A 4,869-nucleotide genomic window follows, 5' to 3' on the forward strand; every position below is an offset into this window, starting at 1 on the left:
TTTTGCGCAGTTTCCCTCCTAATGAGCACTTATATTAGGTTACGCAAGTGACAGGCTTCATTGTCATTTTCACACAATTCCACAGCTGGGGGTCCCAAATTCGAAATTCCGCCGCTGGGGCCGCGATTCGCATCACATCAAAACTGGCGAGAAACCAGAGCAACAAAACAAACCACACCTTTTTTTCTGCCTGCTGATTAGCCGGCGACGCGCAGGTATAGTGGCGGCTACATGAATCGCACCGCTGAAAAACGGAAGCGCTGTCCAGCGCTCGCCAAGGACAGGGCCGGAAAGTAGCAGACGAACAGCGACAAACGCCGCCCTTACGCCTTTGTGCGCGTGCTCCTTGTTTACAAATCTCGCCGCCAGTTTGCGCCACGCGGGCCGCCGGCCACGCGATCGCGTGTTCCCACTAACAGTGGACCGCACTGTACATATCGTGGTCTCGGTACGTGAAACGCCAGAAACTACTGCTACACACTGTACGTGACTTGAGATAAATCCATATTGAACAGCGCAAAAAACGAGACACAAAGAAGAGACTGCACAACACGAGAGCTGACTGCAACTAAATGCTTTATTCAAGCACAAAGAAAAGAAAAAGAAAAGAAGGAAACAGAAATGCGCGCGCACCCTAAGCACATGACAAGAGATTGCAGGCATACAGCAAATTTAAGTATTGTCCAAGTAAGCCATCTCACAATCGAGCAACGCAATCGATGGAGTGCTGACACGTGTCACCCAAAAGCTTCAGCTATCTCTCTGATTCGCGCCTCATTGTGTCCAAAAACTTTTCTGCCCTAACCAAATCTTGTGTCCACAAAATGTCCTCTAGCCTCTTATCTCAAGTTCAGCGTCTGAAACACGCGGCCTTCCCTCTTGACGCCATTGTTTCTGCGTCATTAAAAATTATGAACAAAGTTAGAAATAGAAAGGGTCCAGCAAAACCGCTAGATGACAAACGGGGAAAGGGTAACGAACTGGCGGTGATCCCGTATATTCATGGCCTTTCTCACCGTATTAAAAAGATTGCACACAAGTTTAATATTGACGTCCACTTTTCCGCTAAGAATCAGCTGAATACCCTGTGTGCCAGAATTGATAAATTGTCCTCAGCTGCGAGTGGGCACAGTATCAAGAATCAAGAAAATTTATTTCCAACATAAAGTTGGGGGTCACCCAGGCGAAAAGCGGCGAAATGCAGCTTGAAGGTGCTTGGGGGCCCATACACAAGGCAGCGTACACATACATTTCTAGGCAACATAAGGTACTTAATGAAGAAAGGATATTTAAAGTAGTAAAAAAAAAAACTAAGGACATAGAATACTGGTAAACGTAAGACATACATATATACACTGTATACACGTGCATACATAAACGGAAAGGTAAGTATACTAAAAATGACGTCGGATCATGATACGTACATTTAAAACGTGCTTGCTGTAAGCAGATTTATATCGAAACAATTTTTCCGCACAATTGTGTTTAAAAAAATATTACATTGTACGGTGAAAGAAGTGTGTGGTGGTAAGAACAGATACCACTGCTCAGTACAGTTCAGACATAAAATAATCACGCAACTTTTTTTTACAAACATTGTTAAAATCGATACCCTGCTTCTCATATTTGTTTAAAAGACGGTACACTGAAAGCCAGTGATTGTTTGCCATAAGTTGTGCGCCATCGCGGTATGTTATGAAAGCTTCGATTACAATTAGAACAAGAAGTTTATTTACAGAATTTACAACTGCCTTGAGACGTGATTCTTGGTTCGTGGCTCAAAAGTATCTGCCTCGTCTGCGAAGTTCCCCCGCACCGGCCACTCTCTCACCCTCGTGGTATGGTGGCTTACTCGTGGTATTTCTTCTGTTTTGCTTCCATTTTCACTTGTTGAACGCCACGTGCGCAGTCCAGATGCCTTTCCAGGAAAGCCCCCCAACCCCATCGCGCTGTTTCTGCCGTGCCTGAGAGGGCGGTGTGGTGTACATTTACGTTGACAGGAGGGGGAGGACTGCGTGCCTGCGTGGGGGGCTGTGAGAGACGACCTGCGTCCCAATGCTGAGATGTTTCGTCTTTGGGGACCCGGGGTGAGGCTACTGGTGATTGGGGTCCCCGCGTGAGGCTAGGGGAAATCCTTAACACGGTACTAACCATTTCTCGTGGCCTCTGGTTCTTGGATCGCTTATCTGTTTTTTTTTTAACCCGCAGTTATTACTTAGAAAGTTCATAGTACTTTTGTTTGAAAAGAAAAACGAATGCAATATGCGGTACTGATACATGAGAGTGGCATTTATTACTTGATAACGGAGAAAAAAATCTTTAGTGGGATGAGCGTAGGAAACGTTAGCGATGCATCGTAATGCTTTCTTCTGTAACAAGAGGATTCTACGCAGATTTGTTTGCGTAGTTGTTCCCCACACAAGTGTACAAAAGTTTACACGAGCGCTAAACAGAGCGTTATATATTTGCGTTTTGATCTTGCTAGGAAAGAAATGGCGGCACCGCGATAGCGCTCCCGTAGCTGAAGACAGTGATTTAGAAAGATAGTCAAAGTGAGCCGTCCACGTCATATCAGCAGAAAGGACGACGCCAAGCGATTTATGCTTTTCCACAAGCTCGATTACACTCCCACCAAGACACAAGTTGACGAGCATGTTTGTTTTTGGCCCTAAATAAGATGGCTTTAGTTTTGCCAGCGTTGATTTTAAGCAAGTTAGTATTCGACCACTCCCAAAGAAAGGGCTTTTTGAGACTTAGTAAAAACTTCATTAATATCATGGCCGGTTACGAACAGACTTGTGTCATCCGCGTATGTTACAATGGAAGAGTCATTATTTAGTTCAGTCACATCGTTTACGTACACATTAAAAAGAAGTCTGTTATAAAATAGTAATGACGTCACATATGGCGCGTGTCATTGGTGGAAGGCAATCGTTCGATTTAGTGTGGCGACGAACGCTAGGGGAGCGTTGTAATAAAACCCGCTCGCTCTTGCGCGCTTTCTCTTCCCAGTCAAAAAAATTCAAGTGGTCCAATTGGAAAAATACCAATTGCCACCAACTGGTTTTCGACCAATTGGAATTTCGCCACCCATTGGAACGTACCAATTACATCCAATTGGTAAACCAGTTCATATCCAATTGGTAAACCATTTGGGTAGAGCTAGTGGTTATTGGTTGACCAGTTGATATAGACTGGGGTCCAATTGGTCAACCACTTGAACATGCATGGTCATCCAATTCAAGCTAACTGGTGCCCAAATGGGTAGCCAGTTAAAGTGAACTGGTGATCAACTGGTAATCCAGTTAATCGTAAATGGTCACCCATTTGAAACTAGGTGGTGTTTAATTGGTTAACCAATTGAATAGATGTGGTCATCCAATTGAAGCTAACTGGTGCCCAAATGGGTAACCAGTTAAAGTGAACTGGTGTTCAACTGGTAATCCAGTTAATCGTATATGGTCACCCAATTGAAACTAGGTGGTGTTTAATTGGTTAACCAATTGAATAGAAGTGGTCATCCAATTGAAGCTAGCTGGTGCACAAATGGGTAACCAGTTGAAGAGAACTGGTGTGTAACTGGTCAGCCAGTTGAAGGTAGGTGGTGTCAACTGGTTAACCTATTGAATAGATGTGGTAATCCAATTGAAGCCAATTGAAGCTAACTGGTGCCCTAATGGGTAACCAGTCAAAGTGAACTGGTGTTCAACAGGCAATCCAGATAATAGTAAATGGTCACCCAATTGAAACTAGGTGGTGTTCAACACGAATAGCCTTTATTATGCAACAGTTGTTCGGTGAAAACATCTCGTACAGAGGGGGCTTCATAGTACAGCTCTACAATTCCTGCTACCAAGGGTATTCATTGTCAAACTGTTGCCCGCTCTGCTTCAGCTTCAGGAGACGAGGTCGCGGATATATTCTCGTTGCTTAGGGTTCTTTCGTTGTTCCGCGTTGCGTCAGCAATCAGACATGCTGCGTGAAAGAAAAATATGACAAGACTGAGGAAAATGAGCTACATGGCTGTAGTACAGAGGTTAACATGCTTTTATAAAATGCTGTAACAGCACACTCCAGCACGAGCAGTTTGAGATAGCCCACACTCGAGCATTCACCCTAAGCAGTCATGCATGCAAACGTCGTCAGTGCAGTGTAAAGCGCGCCGTTCGAGTGTTTTAGACAAGTGTGTTCACCTCTGCACGAAGGATGAAAATGTTCAATAAGGTGGTATGCTGGGCCAGTTGGTGCAACATATTGTAGATTGTATGAGCGGGAAACAGCACGAATAGAAGGAAAGAACTTGACAGGACAGACGCTCAACTTCCAACTGCAGTTTATTGGAAATTTTTCTCACAAGTGCAGCCACCTTACCACAAGAAAAACAAGGCCAACAGGTAAGTTGCTTATCTGAACTGCCGCCCTTTAGCTATTTAGAAAGCCTATTTCTTTATCATTCAGCGCTACGGAGGGAACACTGATGGACGTGGTTCAGTTTGCTTTAATCTGTACATCTTCCGTGATCTCTGTGGTCAGTCCGTGTTTTGATTTGCTAAGAACATTAGTGCTCGTGAACTGCGGATTGCACCCACAATCTCTCTCACGAGACAGGTGCGTGCCACCTGCGAGAACCTTCCATGACGATGCATGTTCTCTGAGTCTGTCATTTAGACATCGGCCCGTCTGGCTGATGTACACTTTTCCGCAGCTCAATGAAACTCTGTACACGACCTCATCGGTACAGGGAACAAAGTGCATGGCACGTGTTTTTGTGCAGCCTTTCTGGTTCACATTTCCCTTCCCATGATCTTTTAACCACGGAGCACAGCTTGGCCAGTTTGCAAGGGGCTGTGAGCCCGACGTCAACCCCGT

This window comes from Rhipicephalus sanguineus, chromosome 2 (genome assembly GCF_013339695.2).
Source record: "Rhipicephalus sanguineus isolate Rsan-2018 chromosome 2, BIME_Rsan_1.4, whole genome shotgun sequence".
Taxonomy (NCBI): domain Eukaryota; kingdom Metazoa; phylum Arthropoda; class Arachnida; order Ixodida; family Ixodidae; genus Rhipicephalus; species Rhipicephalus sanguineus.